At 54.8% G+C, this 15,946-nt stretch overlaps 1 protein-coding gene across 3 annotated transcripts in view; it reads left to right on the top strand.

Moving 5' to 3' along the window:
• The first annotated feature begins 2,696 nt into the window (after positions 1–2,696).
• PIK3R5 (phosphoinositide-3-kinase regulatory subunit 5) overlaps positions 2,697–15,946 on the top strand; it is a 64,336-nt gene continuing 51,086 nt past the window's right edge. For 2 of the 3 annotated variants that reach the window (XM_034989590.1, XM_034989587.1), the window contains exon 1: positions 3,618–3,801. The gene's annotated coding sequence lies outside the window, so the exon portion shown is untranslated. Of the gene's footprint in view, positions 2,731–3,617; positions 3,802–15,946 lie in introns of those variants that run through there. The other variant, XM_034989589.1, reaches the window with a different exon arrangement.

Genomic DNA, 15,946 nt, shown 5'->3' with positions numbered 1-15,946 from the left:
ATGGCCAGGTACAGCGGTCACATGCCCATTGGTTGCAACACTGAAGGACAGACTTGGCAGGAGTGGGGGGGGAAGGTTGGCCCCACGTCCACCAGCTGCTCCCCAAACGTCCCATCTAAATTTCAAGATGGCAGTCGATCAGTCAGAGCCTCAGCCTCTCATGTGTTGACCTTCTGGAACTTCCAGTGGAGACCCCTCTTTCTGAGGTCCACCCACAAACCCCTCTTCACAGGCCCCTGAATTTTGACCAGAGATGCTTTGGGCAAACCAGTCCATCTGAGGCATCGAATATGTCCGAATTCCTTTGGGCTCCTCCAGGATGTTGGCATTCCTTGAACAAACCCTACTTTGTCGTGGCATATTACTGTTTTCCACTGAAGGCTGAATGTAGTTTGTGCTTATTTCATTTCAGATTTTTATATCTGTATCATAGAGAAGAGTGGTCTATAGTTTCCTTTTTAAGTTTTAATAACAGAAAATGAAAGGGGAAGTTTTTCAAATGCTTGTAAGATTTGGAACATTTTTTTGTTGTTGTTCTTTAAAGTTTATATATTGATACAATTTTCGAATTACAAAAGAAGTTGCAAAGAGTGTTCCCATAAAACTTTCAACCAGTTTCCCTAAATATCAGGATAGAACATAACATAGTATGATTATTGAAATCAGGAAATTAATATTGATACAGTACTATTGATGAACCTATAGACTTTATTCAAATGTTGCCAACTGTCCCATTAATGTCCTTTTTATTGGTCTGGGATCCAGTCCAGAACCCCTCATTGCATTTAACTGTTGTGTGACACTGTCCCTCAGTCTTCTGTGTCCTGACTTTTATGCGGTTGGAAGATTTTGTAGACCTTCCCTCAATTTGGTTTAGTCTGATGTTTTCTTATGGTTAGATTGAGGTGAGGCATTAAAAAAAAAGATTTATTTATTTATTTGAGAGAGACAGTAAGCACGAGATTGGGGGGAAGGGCAGAGGGAGAGGGTACAAGTAACTGGGAGCCCGACAATGCAGGGCTCAATCCCATGACCCATGAGATCATGACCTGAGCCAAAATCAAGAGTTGAACACTTAACCGACTGAGCCACCCAGGTGTCCCTGGGGGTAAGGCATTTTTGACCGGAATGCCATGGAAATGATGTGCTTTTCTTAGCACATCAAATCAAGAGGTAAATGACGTTGCGATGCTTTGCTATGATACTGTCGATATTTTTCACTTGGTGAAGGTAGGGTCTCCCCGTTTCTCCACTGTCATGTTACTATTCTTTCCTTTGTAGCTAACAGGTGTCTTGTGGGGAGCGACTTTAAGTCTAAGCAAATAACCCATTCATCATCACACCTTTGGCCACCACACTGAGCACCCATTGATGATTCTTGCCTGCAAACGTGATTACTGTGACATCTGCCAAATGGTGATTTTCTAATTCCATCATTCCTCCTACATTTAGTCACTGGAATTCTACCATTAAGGGAGCGTTGTCTTTTCTCTGTTTACTTATTTATTTATTCAATTTTAGTGTTTCCTTGGTGATTATTTTCAGAGCATTGAGGATAAATGTAAGAAGAGGAAGCAGACGGGGTAGATTCCTCTTTGAAAACGAGGCAGTTTAAAGGAGAGAGATTATAGATAGACATATGTTTTTATTTTTATTTACTTTTTAAGACTTTATTTATTTGACGGAGAGAGCGAGCACAAGCGGGGCGGGGGGTGGGAGAGGGAGAAGTAGGCTCCCCACTGAGCAGGGAGCCTAATGCAGGGCTCCATCCCAGGACCCTGGGCTCATGACCTGAGCCAAAGGCGGTTGCCCAACTAACTGAGCCACCCAGGCGCCCCAGACATATGCAGCAACGACAAAGAGCTGTACAAAGTGTAACATAATCAGGTGCCACAGGAATGACAAGGGCACCTTGAGTCTTAACCAGTGGCTTGGGGGAGGTGGGAGTAGAAGGTGGCAGAATGTGCCAGAGTGGCTGTAGTTCCAAGTTCTGGCCAATAGGTGTCAGGTGTTGACCAGATCTCCAGGTCAGTGGCCAGCCCTCTGAGGACAGAGCGGAGCTCGGTGAGGGGGTGGGACACCGTGCAAGCCCGGGGGATGCAGGATGGGACTAAGTGGGCTTCGTGGCGTGCTCGGCTCCCTGGCAGTGAGCTCTAACAGGCAACTCTGCCTTCCTCCATCTTCAGTTTTAGGAATACCAAGGACGTGGAGGAGGTCAAGGATGCCGTAACTTCTCCGGCATCTTCTTGAGCCTTGCAAAGTGATCTCACAATCCAACACGTCAATCCGGGATACACTGTGCCATTCTGGAGACTCAGTTCCTGATACCAGAGCAGTTCCACCCCAGTGTCCCCACCCTCCCTGGCCATCTCTGAGCGGTCTCCGTCTTCCCCTTTCTCCTTTTATTGTGGTGGAAAAGAGTAGGGGCTGGGGAGACGAGAGTCCGCGCCCACCCTCATCAGGTCGCGTGACCTCAGCGTGCCCTCCCAGTCGTTCGTGGCTCTGGTTCCTTATTTGTGAAAGGGTGGCGTGCGGGGGTCCGGCTGGTGGATGACGCGCATACAAGTGCTCCACGGGCTCTGAGCGCCCTTTCCAACTGTAGGCTGGAACCAGACCTTCGTGTTGGCCCAGGGGTACCTTCTGTTCCTGTGCCTTTGGGGAAGTGCTTTTTCTTGGTATTTTTGGAGTCAGGAAAAGAGCCATCGGTGTTCACATCCCTCAAAGCCTCAGGTAGGGCTGTGGCTTTTGACCAACAGTAACGTCCGACCCTGTGGTCAGTTTCAAGCGCCTTCCACAGCTGTTGTGACACAGAGTCGCATTCAACAGTGGAAGTGGAAATTTCAGCCTTGCCCTGTATTCATTCTGAAATCAAGGCTATTCTTGCCTTGCAAGGGCTGCCGGCACAACTTTCTTACCCCCATTCGTAAGTGTGGAAACGAGGCTTAGGGCAGCTCAGGGACTCCCGCGACTCCGTGCTGAGTTCTTCCTGCCAGCGTCGTCGGGGGTGGGCAAGGGGCGAAGAGGGCCTGCCTGGACTCTGGACATGACCCCCACCCCCCGCTTCGGGGGCTGAGGAATGGCCGAGTGACAGCCACCGGCGGAGGAACGGGGGAAAGGCAGCCAGGGGGCTGGAGGCGCGGCGCTGAAAGTGCCTTCTTGCAGAGGGGTGGGGGTCCAGGCGCCCGTCTGCGCACCAGGGGTGCAGGCATTTAAAAGGTTAACAGCACCCAAAGAAAATAGAAGTAGGAGGAGGAAGTGGGGCGCTGGGTCGCAGTGAGAGAAGGAAGCAGCTCGTCGGAGCTTCCCCTTTCTCCTCCTTCCCCGAAGCCCCCACCCCAAGCCTCCCTCCGGCTCCGCCCACCCGTCCTGCGGGGCCGAGGCCGCGCTTCCGCTCCCCGGGGCCCGCCGCACCTGACTCGCGGGGGGTCGGTGGCGCTCGGGGCCGCTCCGGCCGCGGCCGCCCACCCGCGCGGGACTGTCCCTTCCAGGGCAGACGCGCTCCACGCTGGCGCCCCGCTCTCCTGCGCTGCGCGGGGCCGGCGGGACTCGGGGGATGCGTGGGCCAGGCGCCCGCGCGCCCCGGCCGCCAGGTGGCGCTAGAGACCCGCCGGCGCCCCGCCCCGCCCCGCCCCGCCCCGCCCCGCCCCGGCGTGGCCCCGCCCCTGGCCCGCAGTCCGAGCGCAGCCGGGGCCGATGCGGGGACTCGCAGCGCGGCCCCTGCGCGGCGTCGTGGTCCCGACCGCACGCGAGCCGCGGGGAGTCGCCGCTGGAGGGGGGCTCGGCGCCCGGCGGGGACTGCAGGTGCGTGGCGACCGTCGGGGGGCAGTGGGCTCTGAGAGCGGCGGCCGCCGCGGCCGGGCAGGGCGGTCCTGCTGCGGCCCGGCCCCGGGGGCGCGGGGGTCCGGAGACAGAAGGGGCGTCCCGGGGCGGGGGGGGCCCTGCCGAACGCCGGGGCGGTGCGCGTGGCCGCGTCCTCCCGCCCCCTTCGAAGGCCGGCCCGAGCGGGGGTCGGGAGCCCGCGCCCCCTCCGCCTGCGGACGGTCGTGGGGAGCGGTCGCGGGGAGCGTGCGCGTCGCGGAGGTGCCCAGGCGCCGGCCGCGGCAGGAGCCGTGTCGACGCCCGGGGGTCCCTGCGTGACTCCGCGGGTGCGTGTGTGCAGGTGTGTGCGCGCGCGCGCTGGCCCATCCCCGGCCCCCGGGTAAATAAGTGAGAGGTTCGGGTCAGTAGGAGGGAGGCGAGGGTTCAGGGGGAAAAGGAACGCGAGATGAAAGCAGCAGGATGTGGTGTCGAGTGAGTTAACAAGCCTCGGCGCAGAGAGGAGGGGTGGGTTTAGGCGAAATGAGGGCTCAAAGTAGGCCAGGTCTGCCCGGAAGGCCCCTTCTGGATCGCCCTTCCCTTCCTCCCTCCCGTGGTCGCTGCATCTTCTCGTCCACACTCTCCCTCCTGCCCTGGACCACTGGTAAGGCGCTGGTTCCCAGAGCTTGTTAGAGCACGCATGCCCCGGGCCCCAGGCCCAGCTTTGGGAAGGGGGGCGGGGGGGGGCGGGGGAGAGTCTGGAATCTGTATTTTTCTAAAATTTGGATAAGCTCCTTCAGTGATGCCCTGGACCCGTTGCTGGGGAGCCCTGTGCGATGTGGAAAGGAGACTTGAGCGGCCGCAGGGGTCTTGCTGTGTGACCTTGAGCATCTTCTGTCCCTCCCCCAGCCCACTGCCCTATCTGTGAAATGGGCTCTAATAGCGCCCCCCCCCCCCGGGGGCGGGGGCCGTGGGGAAATTCCATGAGAAAAGTGTGATGAGACTAGCTGCACATGGGAGCTGTTTCCTGCGCGTTTGCAGAACAGGAGTATGGAGATCAGGGGGGCTTCCCTGCTTCCTCAGCTCCCCACCGTGGTGCGGGTCCAGGAAGACCAGAAGGTTTCCAATGGTCAAGCTCTCTTTTCCTGAATACCCTCTCTTTTCAGGATACCCTTCCTTGCTTTTTGAAGCATAAGCTGCCAGGACTGTAGGGACAGGCAGGCTTGGGGGTCTCTGTATGCTGGGCCTCGTTGGGATTTTAAGCGTCATCTCCCCCACCTCCCTCCACACACCTCCAGCTTAAGAGGGAGATGATTATCTTCTCTCCCCGAGCTGTAATGGAAGCAGACCACCTCGGCCTCCCCTTCCTCGTTCCCATGCTGCTCTCTTTGTTTCTTTCAAGAGGAATCAGTGGAAGCTAAGTGGTGGTACTAGGTGAAAAGCATGTTTGGGGTTACTGGAGGGGTAATGATGATGAGGCTCCCCACACTGATCAGGGGCCTCTTGGCTGAGAAGTGGCAGAGGAGGAGAGCCAGAAGCCCCCAGTAGCCTCTTGGCTTGGACAGCCTAGAAGCCCCAGCTTGGATTCACCTAAGCTCCCCAGCTTTTGTTCCAAGAGGCTCACCCCAGTGGGCTGACCTAGCCGGCCCTGTGGGATCCCCGTGAACCAAAAGTGTTGTTTGCCTCAGCTGTGGGTGGGCTGAAGGCCTGGATCAGCTTCTTAAGAGAGGAAGCTTCTAGAGGGGCCAGAGAGTGATGAGCAGTCCCTCAGGGGAGAGGGGCTAAGTTTGATTTTTGAGGCTCTGGCATAGATGTGTGTGGGAGGGAACGAAGGAAGGGTTACATCTGACTTGGGCCCAAAGGGAAGATGAGACGTCCCTAGAGCAACCACGTATGACATATTAGGATATTCCATAGATTTGAAGACATACATATTTTCACATTTTAACGACTCGGAAATCAAGATGCATCTATCATCTATGGCATCTTACCATTATAACAGACAACAATATTTCTTTCTTGGTGGCGCACAGAATAATGACTTTGGGGACATGAGTGGTGGCCCGCCACGGGTCTTTTCGGTTTGCTTCCAGGCTCGCGGCTGGGCTCTGGATAACGGGGGGTTTCAGTTAGGTGCCTTCTGGATAAGGGAGATAGAGCTGTAGCAAGGTGGAGGCTGGGGGCTGAGGGATAGGACGCAGTGGGTCACTGGTGGCACAGAGCTGGCGCTGGGTCCTTCTTGGGTCTGGTGGGTCTACCAGTTGGGGTACTAGGCTCCAGCCTTATCCCAGCTCCCAGCTCAGCCTTGCTCCTGTTGCCATGGTCATGCAAGGCGACAAATCGAAGCAAGAGTTTTGACTGTGAACCCTTTAGAGCTGCCACCACCCCCTGGAGAAGGCCCATACCCCTTGGCATGGCTAGCTGGGCCTCCCGCCAGCCAGCTCAGGGCCATTGTGCTGCTGTCCCTCCGGAAGCTTGGGCAAACCCCAGTGCCTTTGCACCTGCTATTTCTTCCCTCACCTTGCCATTCCCTTCCTCTACTGCCCAGTGGACTGTGACTCCATCCCCCCGCCCCCGCCGCCCCTGTTCAAACCTCATCATCTTTGAAGTCTTTTCCAACCACCCCCTCCCCACTCCCCGGCCCTGACCACTCCCCCTGTCAGCACACCTTGTGTGTCCTCCTGCATTAGCACTGACCACTCTGGCCTGCAGGGTCCGACCAGCAAAGTGTTGGCTTGCTCACCTGAGCCACCTGATGCTCTGTGTGGCTGTTCAGCTCTCACCATAACCCCCCGAGCCAGGATGTCGGAGGCAAGAAATCCATGCACGCCAACAGTGGGAGTTGCCGCCTGCAGGAGGGTGGGGTCAGGAGGGAGGGGTGTGCTTTTCATTTTCGTGTCCTCTGGAGTCCTCTAGCTGCTGTTGTTGACCTAGGCAAATGAGGCTGTGTGGTTTCCTTGTTGGGGGCAGGGGCTGGGGCGTCAGGGCTGAAGGCGGCGTCTGGGCTTCTGCCTCTCTTGGAGTTGGTTGGCCTTGTTTCTGCGGGTCTCCTGCGCTGCTAGGCATGTGACCTTGGTTGCGTGCGCGCACATCCCCGGGGGTGTCCGTTCTCACCTGCGGGGAGGTATGTAACAGGTGCTCTCTGCAGTCCCTTCCTGAGCTCCCGCCTTCCCTTCACTGGCTCAGCACTTTCTGCGGAACACCTTCCCTGTCCCGGGCACGTGCTGGGCTCCCTCCCTCCCTCCTGAGCAACACAGACAGTGTTCCTGCCCTCATGAGATTGGTCAGGCGGGCGAGACACTAGACCCACACACATCCCATTTCATCACACTGGTGAGATTTAGCGGGGGCCTGTGATTTTACACAAAGGGAGCTCCATATAGCTTGGAGGGTGAAGGAAAGGCTTCCCTAGCCAAATCCTATTCACGGTGAGACTTGAGAGATGCAAGACAGAAAGAAACAGCAATGCCGATCGTAGTAATCCCTGCCATCAGGCAGGTAGCTCGCCCAGTGTGTGGCGTGGACCAGGGGCTCAGGCCCTTGGAGGCCATCAGTTCTATTAGCGGGGTTCCCCTTTTCCTTGGCACTGATCATCAGCAGGGAGCATGCGGGCTCCTGGCAGGAGGCCCCCAGCTTCGAAGGGAGGCCCTGTGCCACACTGTCTGCTGAGCCTTCATTCTGTCCCTTTCCGGAGCAGCTGCCCTTACAGGGTTAAGAAACGCTGGTTTTCTATCATCCGGTCAATGCGCCCGCCCCCCCCACCACATCCTTCTCCATCCAGAGCTGTCCTCCCAGAACCACGAAGTCCGCGTGGGCGCTTGGGGTCTGAGTGTCTGTGCCTGAATGGCCACGTGGTTGGGACTCTTGGCACGAGGCACATGGTCACAGAGCCACGTCCACGCAGCTGGGCTGGGGCGGCCCACCTCCTCGGTGTGTTCTTCTGGGTTAGATCACGTCTGCACCTACAGCTCTTCCTTGATAATGGAGATGGTAGATTTTCTACCACCGCCCCCCGCCCCCGCCCCGGGCAGAAAAAAGGCACACGTGTGCATACACACATATACATGATTTCTCTCCCTCTCTCTTTCAGAGTTTTGCGTAAAAGGTCAGGGTTGGGACGCCTGGGTGGCTCAGTCAGTTAAGCGACTGTCTTCAGCTCAGGTCATGATCTCGGGGTCCTGGGATCGAGCCCCACGTCGGGCTCCTTGCTCAGCCGGGAGCCTGCTTCTCCCTCTGCCTGTCGCTCCCCCTGCTTGTACTCTCTCTCTCTGACAAATAAATAAATAAAATCTTTAAAAAACAAAAAAAGTGTGTGTGTGGGGGGGTGGGCGCAGGGGATGAGCTCCCTGACCACTCACGGAGCCCCCATCCTCCATGCTTACGGTTTCTGGATTTCTCATCAAGTCTTGAATTCGGGCCATTTTCAAGATGACGTAAAAGCGTTACTTTTGCTCGTGGCGTCCTTACTAGAAACCCTCTGCTCCGTCCCAGCACTGCTCTTTCTTTGCCACAGATGCTCCCAGCTCCCCGAGCGCCCAGGGACCAGCCTGAGCCCGGGGCCTTGTATTTCTGATACAGGGGCCCAGTCAGGTGCCACATGTGAAGGAGGTTTTCTTCAGTTACTCATGACGAAGGAGTTTTAGAAGCACGAATGGAAGTGAAGTCTGTCGAATAGTTCTGTCGGCATCTTACCAGGAGATTCTTGCATCCTTTTTGGCCTTGCCATAGATTTATGTGACAGATGATATCTTTAGCTTCCTTGGATTGAGCCCGTCCTGCATTTCTAGAACAAACTCCGTTTGGTCAAGGCGTTTTATTCTTTAAAAGCAGTGCCAGGTTTGACGTGCTCGGAACCTCTTTCGGATTTTTCGCATCCTTTCTCGTAAGTAAGGTCGGCCCGCGTGTTGCTTTTCTGTCTTGCTGTTGTCGGGTGCTACCTCAGTGCTCCCCAGCTGGGCGTCCCCTTTAATTCTTGGCCTCCAGCAGTCAGCCGCGAATTCCCACGAGTCCTTGCTTCCCACGCCCTTGGGCGACCAGATGGCCCCAGTTCGGCTCCAGGTTCCAGGTGCTGCGTCTGGTGAGGATGCTGATAAACCACGTCATACACGACACAGGTCGCCAAGACGGTGATGACATCATGCCAAAGGACCGAAGAAGCAGAGAGGTTTTCCTCCTCTAAGAAGAAGAGGGCACCAGGGACAAGCGGTGTCTATCTCCAGATGTTTGAAGGGAAAAGGCGAAGGCTGCCTGCTCTGTGAGGATCATTCTCCAGGAAGGAAAAAACAGGACCTAAATAGGCTGCAAGCTTGCTACAAGGAAGATCGTGGACAAATTCAGAACAGATCAACAATGGACTGGGTGGCCTTGTGGTAATGAGTTCCCCGTTGGGGGAAGCATTCAGGGGAAATACATGTCATATGTAGACGTGATTGTCGTGAGAATGGAGGCCACGGCTGCTCCATTCCCAGGTCTCTAGTTCTCCAAATCATAGTGGCCACGTCTGACTGGTTGTATACAAATCGGTTGTTCTGAGAACGGAATTTGAATTTAAGGAGTTCGGTGGCCTTGAATAAACAAATCCCGAAGCTGGCCGGTTCCCCCCGCCAAAACCCACAGCCTGTTCCTCTGGAGTGGGGGTGCTTTGGTGGTCAGAAAAGTGTTGCCATCCAGGGCAGGAGACCCCAGGACCCTCGCCCACATCCTGTGCTGGAGCGTGGGCTTTTGTGGGGGGCTCTCTTGTTCTTGGCTCCTTCCAGCCCCTGCTGAGGGACACGCATCGAGCCCCACTTTGAGGATCACCTTCCCGGGCGGCTATCCGAGACCCGCTATCAGGGCCAGCCTGCCCAACCTCCCGGTGTTGGACCTGGGGATTAATGGCCTCTTATTGTGGGGTTTTGGGAGCCAGTGTTTCATAGATCTTTGTGTTTTGCATTCACTTCTGTACTGACATCTCGGGAGTTGTGTTCTGAGAAGACAAAGTCAGAGTTTTCCTTGGCCTGCTATCGCGCTTGAGGGAACCCCGGGGCCTGCAGCCTGATGTTCAGACCACGGGGTGGGGGTGGGAGGTGACAGGTCCTCGTCCCAGCCTCTGTCCCCGGGTCGCCCGCTCATCCCTCCCAGCCCCTTCCCTCCTGGATCAAAGGGGCCCAGCCCGTAAGTTGCCCCATCTGCTCTCCGAGTGTGGACTTAGAGGAGCTGCTCCTTCCCTCATGGCACTTGTCTTAATGGCAGGACTCCTGGCGGCTGCCAGGTTCAGACCCCAGGGGTGCCATGCCTCCTGCCACCCAGCCCTCTGTCTATAGGACAGCTCCCTCCAAGGTCACTGGTGGCTCCGTAACGGCGAATTCCGGTGGCCTCCTCCTACCTGGTATGTCTCTTGGGGTTTCCCAGGCCTCCGATGCCCGCAGCTCCCCTGGGGCTTTCTCTCTTCCCACCCACCCCTCCTCTTCCAGCCGTCCCGGGGTACATCTCTGTCCCTGTCCCACACCCGCGTCTCCAAGCCCATGCCTGCCGTTTGCACCATTTCGACTTCAGCCCCTGTCGGGAGCCCGGCTCCTCACCCACAGAGCGGGCTTCCGCTGCGGACTTCCCCATTCTTGTCTCTGGTGACAACAACCTCCCAGACGTGAAACCTTGGAGTCACCTCTGGGTCCTCCCTCCATCTCCCCGCTCCCCAGCCATGTCATAGCGCCGCCTTGCCCGGGGTCCTGGCTTCTCTCACTTCCCCACCGCGCCTGCTGCTCGCCATTCAGCTTTTGTCACCGTGAGCCCGGCCGGCGGCCTTCCTTGCTTCGGCAGCAGGCTCTTCCTGCGAAAACCCCTTTGTCACCGTGCTCGGAAGCTTCTGGAAGCCTCTGGTGACGCCCTGCCTCCCAGGGAAAGCCCAGAGTCCTTGGCTTCCCATTCAGGTGTCAACGCCGAGTCCGACTCTTGGAGTCTTTTCCCTGAACGCTCACCCCTCCTCCAGCCAGGCTGCCTGCCTCAGTTTCTCCAGGGCCTAACATGTGCTCTTGCCTCTCTCCTCCCTCCTCCCGATGAGGAGACTCCCCAGCCGTCGTGTTCAGCCCCTTCTCCCCAATGCCCAGCGGGGCCAGACTTTGGCGGCGCTCAGTCCGTGTTGGCCGGTTGAGCCTCCATAGGGAGGAAGCCCGGGGCCCCAGCCTCGGATGGCAGGTGATTGACCGCCCCCCCCATCTGAGATCTCGCGGGGTTCAGTCATCCCCCAGCTCAGGAACTGCACCCTCCAGGCACCTCAGTGGATTCTGTGGGCATCCGAAGGAGCACCAAAATCCTGTGTCTTTGCCTTCCTGGACAGGACAAGGCACATGTCTCCCCCTCCCCATCATGGGGTCCCTCCAGGCCCCAGGGGCCCCTGGCCAATTCCACATGCTGAGAGCCCACTCCTGGGGAACCCTCGTGCCACCCTCCAGGTGAGTCAGCTTTAAGACGAGCAGTTCTGTAAGTCTGATGGTGGGGAAGCCCGGGCAGCCGGCCCCAGACTGATGGCTGCTTCTATACAGGGACCTGGGGAAGTAAAGTGTCTGTTTGCAACACGATGTTTACAAGGCAGAGGGGCTTCCTGTCCTGCCTACCCGGCAGGCTGTGGGGCAATCAGGAGCCGTGTTTTTAGGCGGGAGCGGGACAAAGAAATGCTTGGAGGATTTCTGGGGATTCTGCAAACATCGCCAGGGGTGCCCGGCCATGCTGACCCTGGGGGAGGCCAAGGGAGGCATAGAACTCCCTTGGGGGTTTTTAAATTGGGAGAAAGTAAAGTACTACCATTAAGTATTGTTAGTTTGCATATTGCCCTTTCCAGCTTACAAAGCATTGTTCCCGAACGTGACGCTACTAGTCAAGTGGGCACCCTTTAGAGCAAAGGGAGATTCCCTTCGGTCACTCCCAAGCAGGGCAATGGCCAGGGTAAGCGTGGATGAGGTTTGGGTTTTTTTTCCCCTTCCTTCCCCCACCTTTTGAATGGCAGTAATGCTTTGGGGAGGAAAGAGGGCTTTCTGGGAAGGAGAGAGCACTGGGAAAGATTACCTAGGAGAGAGAACCCTCTCATCCTGATTCCTCCAGCATAGACAGTGACACCATTCTCTGTGCCCCCTGAGAAACGGGCCAAGGGGGCTGAGCCTGGCTTCCCCACCTCTTCCAACATCTGTGGCAGTGGCCCTGGGCTCCCCCTGGCAGCCTGGGACCACCCATAGAAGAGCACAAGCTTGTGTCCAGGATCCCCTGCTATCCCTGCGACCCGACAGCAGCGTCTGGACAGGTCTGGTAAAGCACCTTGGGCTCTGGTGGCCCTGGGGACAGGAATACTCTAGGGTTCCCTCTGTAGCAAGCGGGTGATCTAAAGATGGGGCTCACCGTCGCCACCTGACTTTTCATGCCCCGAGGTGGTTTTCTGCGGTGAATTCTTCCTCTGAACCCGTTAGAGGAAGATAGAGATGAGCTGCCCAGCTGCAGGGCAGAAGTGCAGAGGACTCCTGTGACGTCACATCAGCCTGCGGGTCCTGGTGTGATAATATTGGTTTGGGTTTAAGGTGCTCTAAGATGCAGAGGAAGGACAAAAAGCAAGGGCATGACTTTTTAAAGAGATTGGTCATAAAACCCCTTATGTTAGGCAGAAGTTGGCTGAGGGAGGTGATTTGAGGAGGTGGCCTTGGGGAAGGACTGGCCTTGGGTGGCATCCAGAAAACACATTTCTGAGCTAGTGATGCTAAGATACTCAGGCCTATGGCGTGCAATCTGTGTGGGGTTGGGAGAGGAGGCTGTTCTAGAAGGTTCCCGAGTCAGCTGGAAAAACAAGGTGCTGAGGACTTGTAGGAGTTGGCAGAAGCGAGCCTTCGAGACTATGGCCATGTGTTGGAGGCCGTGGATAAAGAAGGAGGTGCCACCCATTCTTCATTCTCCTGTTCTCCTGCCTCTGGCCCAAGGCAGCCTGTTGTCATGGTCCAGCATCATCCCGAGGTGGATGGAGAACGCCCCTTCTTGGACCAACGCTCCGTTCTGCTGGCTCCCCATCAAGGCTCCTGTATGGGGACTGTTAAAGAGATTGGGTTGGTACAGTCCCACCTCGGGTCCAGAGCTCAACCCCTCGGAGTCCAGTTTCCCCCCTTCTCCTCCCCATTCAGTGTTTTTGAAGATCAGGGATTACTTCTCACTGCCTGTTACTCCTACAACCTGCCTAGTGGATGGAGGCGGCAATAGGATAATCTTTTTTTTTTTTAAATAAAGACTTAATTCTTTTTTTTTTTTTTAAAGATTTTATTTATTTGACACAGAGGGACACAGTGAGAGAGGGAACACAAGCAGGGGGAGCGGGAGAGGGAGAAGCAGGCTTCCCGCGGAGCAGGGAGCCTGATGTGGGGCTCGATCCCAGGACCCTGGGACCATGACCCGAGCAGAAGGCAGACGCTTAAAGACAGCCACCCAGGCGCCCCTAAAGACTTAATTCTTGAGAGCAATTTCAGGTTTGCAACAAAATTGGGAGGAAGGTGCAGAGATTTCCTGTACACGTCCCCTCCCTCCAACACATGCATAGCCTCCTTTGTTCTCAGCATCATCCACCAGAATGGTACATTTTTAACCAAGGATGAACCTATATTGACACATCATAGTCACGCCGAATGCATAGTTTACCTCAGGGTTCACGCCTGGTGTTGGGCATTCTGTGAGTTTTGGTAAACGTATAGTGACCCATAGCCATCCTTGTACTATTATACAGAGCATTTTGAATGTCCTAGAATTCCTCTGTGCCCTGCCCGTTCCTTTCTTCTGTTTCCGCCACCCTGGGCAATCACTGATCTTTATTGTCTTCATAGCTTTGCCTTGGGGACGTAATTGTTCACAAAACTATGTGATCTTGTTTCAGGAAGACAAGCTCTGTTAATGCCTAGACTGTATTTGCGTGGTCCCGGCTACCCAACCAGCAGGAGATTATCTCGAATTCAGTTATCAAAACTGTCCCTCTTGACTTGAATTGCTTCAGTACTAGCTGGCCAACCCAGTTCACTCCAAAGGATGTCTGACCTTTACATAAGTCAGTCCCTGCTCCTGCACCCCCAGAGTGGGATACACAGAGATGGGCTCGCCGTAGAGAAGCTGCATGCTGCTTTTCTGGGAGTATGACTTCATCTTCTGTGGTGTGCCTCCTTAAAGGGGAATGTGGGGGCACGCTCTGTGGTCTCTAAGGTCAGATCATAAAACCTACTCCACCAGTTTGGGGAAAATCCTACCAGCTGTATCAAAATGACATAGTAAGAACCCAAACAAAAATCTAATTTTGCTTCTTAGACAACTCAGTATTGACTGAACTGTATTGTATCAGACAGACAGCATGGTGGTGGCGTAAAGAAGACAGCTTCGTAGGTTGGGAACCTGTGCTCCTTCTATCTTGATCTGCCTGCCTGAACATGTGGCTTTCATCTTGTGGTGCATAATGGCTGCCTAGGAATGGCCATCATATCTGCATTCCAGCTAGCAAGAGGAGGAAAGAGAAGGAAGGAGGCATGCCTCTTCCTTTCAAAGGCATGATGTGGAAATTGCACTCATCAATATCTACCTCTATTCCGATGGCCAGAGGATAGCCACATGGCCACACTTGACTACAAGACAATCTGGGAAATGTAATCTAAGATTTCTAAACATTATATTATTATAGAAGAAAGGAGAATGGATGTAGGAGGACAATTAGGAGAGTCTCATCCACGTTTGGACTCCACTAGTCTGAGGTCTTTCTGAATCCTCACTGTCATACAAAGGTTCTTTATCCCTTCTGATGTGTGGCAAGTGTGCTTTCTGAGCTGTGTTGGAAACCCTTAAAATTCAGATGGCATTCTCTATCGAAAGCTGGAATCTACCCTAATGTCCGTCTACAGTTGAAGGGTAGACACAACATGGCATACACATGCGATGGAATATTATTTAGCCTCAAAAAGGAGTAAAATTCTGACATGTTCCAATATAGGTGAACCCTAAAGACTTTATGTGACGCGAAATGAGCCAGCTGCAAAAGGACAAATAGGGCATGGTTCCCTGTATATGAGGAACCCAGAGCTGTCAAACTCATAGGGACAGCAAGAAGACCAGTGATTACCAGGGGCTGGGGGATAGGAAGAGGGGCTTGGGGAGTTAGCATTTCTTGGGTGTGGAGTGTCAGTTCGGGAAGATGAAGAAGTTCTGGAGATGGATGGTGGTGGTGCCTATGCGGTGTATTGAGAAATGGCATGCTTTAAAGGGCCAACAGCTGAGTTCTGATGAAGATCCTTGACATCCTTTTAGCTGACACCCTTTAGCTGACACCACTATTAAGCCAGCGGTGAATCCCTCTGTCTGTGTCCTTCTTCAGCTCTCACTTTTCCACGTTCTCATGAGGCTCTAGCAGGACTCGCTCAAATCCAGAGATGCTATTTTCGTGCATTTTCTTGTACTACTGTTCATGAGGCCATTCCAGCCCCTGGTGACCCCCAGGTCCTTTCATGAGCGTTCTCAAACTGCTTTTAATGGCATACAGAGAACTCTGCCAGGGTTCTGGCCGGCTCAGAGACTGTAGCTCCCAAGATCCTACGCTTTTGATATCCTCTAAAATTGAGACAGCCCTTTCTAGTGTCCGTCTCTGTCTTTGTCTGTCTGTCTCGCTCTCCAGATCTCTCTTGTACATCTTTCATTTACTCCAGTTCTTCAAAGATGATCAGTAGCAGTCCCCGTTCATAAACTCTGGTTTCCTTATGACTTGGGGATGTATTTATGCTCATCTGCAACTCTCAGCTCCTTTTAAGCAGCAAACTCTCTATTTGACTTCAGAGCCCTCTGGGGCGGCTGTCTGTCCCCTGGTTTCCCCCTCACCCCCTTGTTGGTGTGATCTTCTGAATCCCAAGGCTGATGTGTTATGCACCGGTTGAAAGTTCAGCAATGGCCACACAAGGCTCTTGAATAAACCCTTAACACTTAGCCTGCTATCCAAGGCCATTCCCTTCTGCCACCCCAGCCCATGAAGCAAAATTTCCCAGTGTGCCCTGTGTCACACTTTATCCTGCAGTGGAGCTGATCACCTGCCCTTCCCTAAAGGAATCATGCTTTCTCATGCCTGTTGCCTCTGTCCATCTTCCCACTGCTGTGCCTGAATCCCACCTCCGTCCATCTTCCCACT

Source organism: Mirounga leonina, unplaced genomic scaffold (assembly GCF_011800145.1).
Source record: "Mirounga leonina isolate KUSES-001 unplaced genomic scaffold, KU_Mleo_1.0 Mir_488, whole genome shotgun sequence".
NCBI classification, from domain to species: Eukaryota; Metazoa; Chordata; class Mammalia; order Carnivora; family Phocidae; genus Mirounga; species Mirounga leonina.
This window is presented reverse-complemented; position numbering and strand designations above follow the sequence as displayed.